The sequence below is a fragment of the Crocuta crocuta genome, unplaced genomic scaffold (assembly GCF_008692635.1).
Source record: "Crocuta crocuta isolate KB4526 unplaced genomic scaffold, BGI_CrCroc_1.0 scaffold44, whole genome shotgun sequence".
Lineage (NCBI taxonomy): Eukaryota > Metazoa > Chordata > Mammalia > Carnivora > Hyaenidae > Crocuta > Crocuta crocuta.
The window spans coordinates 5,307,119-5,316,420 of NW_027530179.1; the positions used below are offsets into that span (position 1 = coordinate 5,307,119).

General features: G+C 47.0%; 1 protein-coding gene across 10 annotated transcripts in view; it reads right to left on the reverse strand.

Annotated features, from left to right (window-relative positions):
* The window catches only part of TJAP1 (tight junction associated protein 1), a 24,083-nt gene extending 16,247 nt beyond the window's left edge, over positions 1–7,836 (reverse strand). For 8 of the 10 annotated variants that reach the window (XM_077764906.1, XM_077764909.1, XM_077764902.1 and 5 more), the window contains exons 1-2: positions 7,779–7,836; positions 7,173–7,268 (exon numbers count right to left, since the gene is read on the reverse strand). The gene's annotated coding sequence lies outside the window, so the exon portion shown is untranslated. Of the gene's footprint in view, positions 1–7,172; positions 7,554–7,778 lie in introns of those variants that run through there. The other 2 variants (XM_077764905.1, XM_077764901.1) reach the window with 2 other exon arrangements.
* Positions 7,837–9,302: the final 1,466 nt, after the last annotated feature.

Here is a 9,302-nt window from a genome sequence, read left to right on the forward strand (position 1 = left end):
GGGGGGAGCGCACCCTCCTCCCCAACTTGTTAGGTGAGCAGAGCAAGCTGAAGAACAGCATGTACCGCTATTGAGTCTTGTTTATTTTACAAAAGATACAAGATGAGGAATGTCTAGAAGCACACAAAAATGATCAGAAGGATACATGATAGCTCCTGGTCTCTGGGAAAGGGGATTAGACAGGAGCCTGGGAGAAGGAAGAGAGGGTCCTTTTACTTTTTTGGTATATTTGTCCATATGGTTGGTGTTTTCTACAAGGACATATGCTTGTGGTGAAAACACAGAATTCCTAGACAAACAGGACAAACCCCTCCATCTGCCATGTGTTTTTACCATCCCGAAAACGCTTCCCTTTCCATCACACGTCCTTTGATCCTTGTGGCCTAGTGAGGCCCACAGAACAAGTGGCGTTCTTCCATTCTGAAGGGAAAGGACAAGTGACTTCCCCAAGACCACAGACAGAACTGGAAGAGAACCCTCTGTGTCCAATCCCAGGGCAAAGCTCCCTCCTCTAGGGAGCCAGAGGAAAGCCATGACAATTCTGCCCTGATGGAAAGGCTTCTGAGACTGAAGTCCCCATGGGCTCACTCACCTGTGAGGGTAAAAAGAGGTTCAGTACCCAAAATTGCCAGCCCAGCGTTTGATCCTACCATCAGCTGAGCGAAGGGCACCGCAAGGCTAGCACCATCTAGTCTGCTTCCCACCAGGTGGCCCCTGCCCTCAGGGAGTTCCCCCCACAGTTCACTGGGAAAACACAGAAGCTCTTCACAAATAGGCGAGATGTCCTTTACAGATGCCAAATGTTACCTCGCAGACAGCCGGCACCTATGAGATAGTAACTAACAAAGAAGAGGTCCCACTCTCCCACTCATGGCCAGTCCAGGAGACTCAGCCTCTTTGAAGCCTAAAAGCACACAGCACAAGCCAGTCCTGCTGGCTCGCCCAATCTCCTCTCAAATCTGCCAAACATACGATGCGGCCTACCAGCCCTGCCGAGATGCCATCAGCGGAGAGGTGCCACACTGCAATGTGCACTCCCACACTGAGGGACAAGGAGTGAGCCCGCGGAAAGCCCTGTCCCTCCACTTTCAGCTACAGGTCTCATCCTTCTGATTGGTCTAGGCATTAACAAGGTCGTAGTAGGCCCTGGCTGTGAGTGTGGAGCACACCTGGACAGTACGAGCAATACAGCCAGAAAAGCAAGCAGGTTATGGGGCACGAATAGGAGCTTATAACAAAGAGGATGCGGGCAGCCAGCCTTTAGAAAATAGTGATTAGCAAGAAAATATACTGGAGCTACTTCACCTCTGCTTTTAACCTTTCCTGCTGGATGTGTTATTAGAAGAAAACAAGGCTAAAAAAAAGAATATAACGCTGAAAAGGGAGAAAGCTGACGCCAAGCACCTGGAAGATGGTTTAACTACATTAACTTAACTTTGGAAAATAATTAGTAATGCTATTGCTAATACTATTACTTTTGTTTATGCAGAACCTTCCTTCCTAAGAGTTCAAAGGGTTTTGCCAGATGGATCCTATCTGCTTTCTGTTTCAAGAACGAAGGAGGGTTTGGGTCACACAATAACCAGGACTGCTCAGTACCTACTACATAGGGCCCCTAAGAGGCTTCCGAGATGAAAGATCTTACCCCAAGTGGGGGAGAGACAGGTTAACGGCCACTTGTATTACAGTGTGTACGCCTTGGAGAGCCTGGAGGAGAGACTCCTGGCTGCAGCAGGGGTTCAAGGACCAGCCAAGACGGCTGCCCTTATAAACTCACACTGGAGCACCACCTGGCATTACACAATGAAGAGGTCTAGACTTCTGGAAACACATTCCTTTGGTGTTTGTTGGGAACTGGTGCCCTAAGAACTACCCCCATGAACTACACTAAAAACAAAAAGGCAAAAAGAAGGGACAGTGAACTCCCAGCTACCAGTCCTGTTTCTGGGGAGCATCTGAGTTAAGCCTGTTCTGTGAAACAAGATCATCAAAGCCCTAAGAAAACTAGGGCCAAGACGTCTAGCTTCCTGAATACCTAGACGTGTTCTACCAGCTTCATCCAATATTTTTCAATCCATAAAATACCAGGGAACATGAATTCCTTAAACAGCCCATCCAGTCATCCACAGACTTAACTACATTACAAATCTACCACCTACCCACCCCCACCTATATCCACCAAGGTCACCACCAATTCACTTGTAAAGGTGACCCATCAGAGGAACAATTACAAACACAAAAGATGGAGAGAAGCACCAACTGTTTTTGCACAGGCTACTCATTGATGATGTCCCCAACCCCACCTTTTATTATTGCTTCATCACAGGAACGGAGACTCTCTCAATTTTACTCCCACCTCAAAATGCTCCTGGCTACCTGGCAGAAACCAAAAGGCTGATTCTAGCTTGAATAAAACAAAGCCTTTGCTTATCCGTTGTGTTTTCCAAAATGGCATTCATTTATTCAACAAATACTGAGTATCCTTCACATGACAGGCCCTAGGCTACATGCTCAATACTCCTACAAAAAAGATAATGTCACCCTCATTTTATAGGGGACGATACCAAGAATCCTATCAGTCAAGCAACTTGCCGAAGTCACACAGCTGGTAAGTGCCAGAATCAAGATTTAAACCAGGCCTTCCTCAGAAGTCAGACTGCTTCCCACCCCTCTCCCTCATCCCATGATCAGGGAGGGACCCTCCTCTACAGAGGGTCAGCTCGGTGACAGAGGCCAACAAATAAACAGAGAAATTACTACACAACATAGCATATGCCAGAACTGAGGCTGCTCACACAAAGTGCTGTGGGGGCCAAGAGAAAGAAAGGAAAGCAGGAAGTCTTCTCGTTGGAGGTTACACAGGCGCTGGGCCAGCCTTAGGGGATAAGCAGAGTTTTGGAGACAGTGAGCATTATGGAGGGAGCGAAATGCACAAGCAAAGAAGAATAAAGTAAACGATGGCCATAACAGGCCCAGGAGCAGTGGGACATTTAGGAGCAATGAAGCACAGGACAGAAGTGGAGGTGACAGCATCCAGGCCAGAAGCTGGAGTCTGGGCCAGAGTGTAAACAACCTTCCTGCATGCTGAGGTAGAGTGTGGACTTTATCCTAGACAAGGCAGAAACCATGGCATTTTAAGGGAACAGAACATTGTTTTTCACTGGAAAATAATTCTCACAGCAGCTTGGAAGCTAAGACTGGCCGCCACATTTCATTCATTCTCTGTGCTCCACCATACTGTAAAGCGCCTATTAAGTGCCCCACACTATTCTAAATGGTAGAATACAATAATGAATAAGACCTAGTCTCTGTGGTCAGGACACTCACAGCCTGGTGAGAGTCAGACAAGTAAACAGACAATCATAATGCAGCCTAAGTGTTAAAACACAAGCACAGAAGAAAGGCAGGAAAGGAGTGAGGCTCCCCATACAAAGTGACATTTGTCTAAAGGACAAAGAGGTAGGTGAAGGGTGGAGGGGGAATGCATCCCAGAAGGGCCAGCATGTGCAAAGGCCCAGAAGCTAGAGAGAACAGGTTCAGAGAGCTGTTAAGAGGCTGAAGCCAGGTGAGAAACAAAAACCTGTTTTACCCAGACATCCTCAGCACTCAAAACATGGTGGTGAGAATAAGGTAAAGGGATTAGATGCAAAGATTACACATGATTAAGGGGTCTTAAGAGAAGAAAGTGACTTTAAGAGTGACAAAACCAGAACAGTAAAGGCAGAGAACTGGCTCCAAATCTTATCAGCCTTCACACCGCAGTTCATTCATTTGCAAAAATGAGACCTGAATCCAGAAAGTCTGAGGACTTCTAACAAAACACAAAGGTGTAGGGACACCTGGGTGGCTCAGTCAGGTAAGCATCTGACTCTTGGTTTCTGCTCAGGTCATGGTCTCGCTCGTAAATTCAAGCCGCATGTCGGGCTCCGGCTTTGCGATGGCAGCATGGAGCCTGCTTGGGATTTTCTCTTTCTCTCTCTTCCCCTCTCTGCCCTTTCCCAACTGGAGCTGTCTCTCTCAAGATAAATAACCTTAAAACAAAAACAAAAACACAAAGGTGTACTCTATAGAGATTACACGTTTCAGCATGCTGACTGCAGCACAAATCAAGATAAAGTACATTCTCCTGAGATATATGACTCCTCAGGCGATGGTGGACGGGAACAGACACTGACAGATACTAACTCCAAATATGATGTGCCATAACAATAGAAAAAGGTCATCTGGGGGCTGGGTCAGAATTCCCAGAAAAAGCCCCAATCTGGTCAGACTTCAGGCGCGTGCCGAGTCTGGTGGCAAGGTGGAGAGTCATTTACTAAAGAAAAAGATGGGCCCTGAGGGCGTGTTAAATAGACAGGACATGACTCAGAAGGAGGGGAAGAGTGAGTCTTAAGTGCAGGGCAAAGGAAAAGCCAGTCAATCAAGCTTTGGGCACACCTCTGCCCCAAGGCTACACACCAGACTCCAGCTTGGCTGAAAGGAAAGAGAGGAGCCTGGCCAGGACCTTCCAGAACTACACAAGTTTCAGCAGAAGCACATCTGTTTTCCATTTCCCCTCAAGCTGTGGGGAGGGAGGGAAGGGAGTGGGTATTTAAAGTGCCGCCTTTTTTTTTTTTTTCTGTAGTTTGCTACCTGCTATTTTTAAAACAAAGATGACATCCAGATTGTCTATGAATTCAACACTATGGTTACTTCAACTGTTCATGTCAGTAATCAAAGTCAGAAATGAGCCTTTTATTTTTGTCTACATGAATACACACACACCCCTTTAAGGTATGCTAAGAGTGGATCCTCATGTCAGTCTGCTCACCCAACCCAGGCCCAAGGTTTTCCAAAAGACAGTCACCAAAGCTGAATCATGAAGAGAGAGTCCAGATTTGGCTAACAAGGCAAAGGCTCCCTCACCACAGCCCCTGCAGCGGTTTTTACCTCTGGGGAGAGAGCTGTGATGAGCTCAGCATCTACAACATTTTTTAAATAACTAAAAAAAAGTTTACTACAGTCTAACAATCATGACAAACAAAAGCTACAAAATGCCACTGGGCATATTTAATAAACAGTTCACTTCATACCAACCCCCACTCCCCAAAAAAGCTCAATTGCTGAAGCCAGACTGTCAAATCCCAGCTCTGCCCCTTACTAGCTGAGAGACCTGAAACAAATTAACCACTCTTCACCTCTATTTGCTGATCTGTAAAATGGGGACAATGAAAGTATTTTCTTCATAGTGTCGTTATAAAAATCAAATTAGTTAATACATTTAACGCACTTCCAACAGTGCCAGACACACAGAATGTGCTCAGTAAGCACTGCTATTATTATCGCTCAAATGCAAAGATAATTCTAAAGCCTCACAACTTCAAACAGGAAACCATGGGTATTTTAACGTCACTTTAAATAGTCTGATGAAGATGATCTCGCTACATCCAAAAGCGAGGCCCCATTTCTCTAACATCAAGACAGCAGCCCAAACCAGGACGGGGCCTCCACACAGAGACACCAGGTTCAATCATGAAGCAGAAGTTAGTACTGAGATCTGACCAGAACAACAACAAATATGTACGGGGTGTCAGTCGCTGTTCTAAATACATTAATGTATTTAGATTAAGGTTGTCACCTTATGAGATGGGTACTCTTACCATCTCCATCTGATTGCTGAGAAAGCTAAGGTATAGTGAGCTATGCAATTTTTTTTTTTAATGTTTTATTTATTTCTAGCAGAGAGAGAGAGAGACAGCGTGAGCAGGGGAGGGTCAGAGAGAGAGAGAGAGAGAGAGTCACAGACTCTGAAACAGGCTCCAGGCTCCGAGCTGGCAGTCAGCACAGAGCCCGACGCGGGGCTCGAACCCACGAACCGCAAGATCATGACCTGAGTGAAAGTCGGACGCTTAACCGACTAAGCCACCCGGGCGCCCCTGAGCTATGCAATTTCTAAAGGTCACAGAGCTACAAATGGCAAAGCCAGTATTTGAACTTGGCATTCTGGCTCCAGAGTCAGTGCTCTTAACCTCTATGTTTATGCTCACCACACTGTCCTTGCTGCTCAGTTTCCAAGGGGGCATCCACAAATCATCCTTAGAGAAAGTTCCCAACCTTCTAGAGTCACAGTTAAATAACATCAGTTCTTCAGATACCTGAAGGTATTAAAGTTGACCTAGTGACAGTGATTTGAGTTGACNGATCAAATGAGACCTCCCAATCCAATCATGCAGCAGATAGCAGTCATGAAATAAGCTTCGGTAAGACCTGTCCCCAGCCTTGGCTTGTGCATAACCACAGGGCACAGAAGGAAGTGAGGACCATATTCACAGCACTTGGTGGCTCCAGACCCCTTCCCTTTCCTCCAACCCCAAATCCATCGTCTCTTAAGCATGCTTAGTTTGGTTAGTGAAACTGATTTTTTTTTATGTGGTTTGACAGGGAAAATACAAGGGAAGAGAAGAAAACTATCAGAAAAGTTCTACAATCCTTTCCTTCCAACACTACACTGATCCATTCTGTAAAGCAGCTCTCAAATATCAGGGATCTCAGGGACAGAGATTGATATAATAAATATTCTCAGAGCCTTATACAAGTCAATTTGACCCCTTACCATAAACTGATGCGGGCTTCTTCTCCCTAATCCCAACCCGATTTTCCTTCTCCACTGACCCCACCTACCCACTAAATCCACATTCCCAAAGGAAACACTAATGAGCCCTTCTTACAAAAAGATGAAAAGTAGACTTGCAGCAAGAGTGAATTCATGAGTTGGTGACAGGACATAATTAGATTTTTTTTTCTCATGACTCCCCCTGCCCCCTATCCATCACCACAAATCTCTACTTCAGGTAGGACGACAAACTGAAGACGTGATGGGAGACTTAAAGTTTCATACAGTGAGCATGTAGGAAACTGCTTGTGACAGGGATGTATTAAAGTACTTTCTGCCTGATCTCTTGGCTCCTGACCATGTTCATTCGCACAGGCGAAGGCACACAAGGCTCAATTCTTCACCCAATTCTCAAAAATCACCATACAATCTAAACAGAACACTAATTTACACACTACGGGCAAAGGGTAACCTCTACAGAAGAAAGCCCTTTTCAGATTAAATGATTCTTAGTATCACTCTGAACTCATGCATCCTGCTTGCAAGGAGCATGCCAGCCTGTCACTGGAGGCCACCTTACCCGCTCTGGGGTTGAGCTGGGGCAAGTCGCTATCTCTTCTTCTTTCCAAGCAGGCACTGTGATTTCTTCCAGTCCCTGGGGCCCCTGAATCTTCAGCTGAAATTGGGGCAGATGCTATAGGAACTCTGGAAAGGCTGATCTAAGTCTGGAGAAGGGTCATCTGACTGGCTTTCGTTCCCTCCTCACCAAACCTGCCCAGCATCTTCCAGGTCTCTCTTCTCCCCTTCCCCACTATCCTCCTTCACGGGGAAGACTTCTTTCCAACCGGCCGGGTACAGTCGGGCCTCGGCCACAAGCTCCAGACTTCTTTCTTAATTCTTGGTTAAGAAAGTCCCCTCCAATTCGTGACTGCTTCTTCAGGGCCTGCACGCCTACTTCTGGTTCCCCTGCGCTAGACCGTTCCCCCAGGGCCGCCCCTGGATCCTAGGCCCCCTCCCCTCCGCCCGTCTCCCTCTTTATTTCTTTCCGCCTCCTACCTTCCCCCATTCCATTTCCTCTTCTTAACCCCGGAGCTAGTCCCTCCTCCGCCCCTACTCCGCGCTAGTGTTCCTACGATTCCCCCCAACTCCAGCCTCCCGACCCAACTACTCCAACCCCACAACAAACTTTCTGCCGCTGCCCGCTGCCTTCAAGCCGCCATCTTGCCGCGGGGCAGGCCGGGTAGTGGCCACGGCCTCGGGAATCCCCACGCACAGGGCGCCGCGCGTCATCAGGGGTGTGGCTAGGGGCGTGGCTTCGGGATAGGGAATTAGGGCACCAGGTGATGAGGAAAGATGGGGATCTCCTCAGAGTAAGGTTTAGAGGCCGGGCGGGAGGAGAAGGAAGGAGGTGTCAAGGGTAGGGCAATAGCGGGAAGGGTCAGGAAAGATTCTGATACTAAAGGGGAAAAAAAAGAGAGAGAAAACACAAAATTATGATGGAATAGTATTAGCACTGGTTCTCCATCATCCGATGGATAAAAGCAGCTTCTCAGTTTGCCACGCGCGGAGGTCGGTGTGACCCACCCTCTTCCCCTTCATCAGACTAATTTTCCACCTCTCCCAGAGACTTCAGGGTCCCAATTGTCCTGTGTTTTCAGGCCGTTAAGCCCTCAAAGGGTCCAAGCCCTCTCCTCCCCTATTCTAGTCAGGTCTTGTGACTCTCACAGCCCTCAGCTCAAATTGTCACAACCTCCAGAAAGCCTTCCCCAAGCCCCAAGACTGGATTTGGTGTTCCTTTTGCTGGGCATCCCTAGCCACTTGCACATAACTTCATTGTAGCTATCCTATGCGATAATTATTTAAAAGGTGCATCCATCACTAAGCTGCTGCTCCTTCAGGGCAAAAACTGTGTCCAGTTTTACGTTCATATTTCCTAGCAGGTGCCTGGCACACAGTAAATGCTTAATGAATAAATAGCATGGCATCCTCGAATGCACTAAGCATACTCAGGGCTTTTTAGGTTTGCTGTTCCCTGCCTGGAATGTTCTTCCTCCAGATATTCACTCCCATTAGTATCTCTGCTCAAATGCCAATGTCTTAGAGAAGTCTTCCCTGGCCACTCTACCTAAAACAGCATCCCCAGTCACTGACCCTTACCCTGCTTTAATGTTTCCTTTCCCAGCACTCATTATCTGATATTTGTTTATTAAGCATTTCCTGCTACAATGCAAACTCCAGAGATCTAGGACTTTTTCTCATTCATCGTTGTATCCTCAGTGTCTGAAACAATGCAAGGCATAGTATGTGCTTAATAAACATTTGTTGAATGAATACGTGGTATGGAGAGGAGTGATAGAGGGATTTTGGAATGTCCTGGTGGGGAGGAGGGGTTGAAAATACTACAAAATGGGGAAATGCATAGTTGGAAGTTACAGACCTCCAAGACCAGACTTGGCCCTATCAGGAATGGTAGGAAAGACAAAAGCCAGGCTCAGCAAAGGAGGGAGGGAGATGAGAGCCATGTGGAACTCTGGAGGTGGGTACTCAGGGAGCAGAGCCCTCTTGGGAAAGCCACAGTTCAGGTAGACGGAATGGGGTGGGCTGGAAGCCGAAGTTTACTCAGATCTAAAGACAACATCCACCCCAAGCCCTGGCCTCTCTTGGCCAGATGGTTCCGGAGAAGCCTTAGCATCTGTTCCTCTGTAAATTA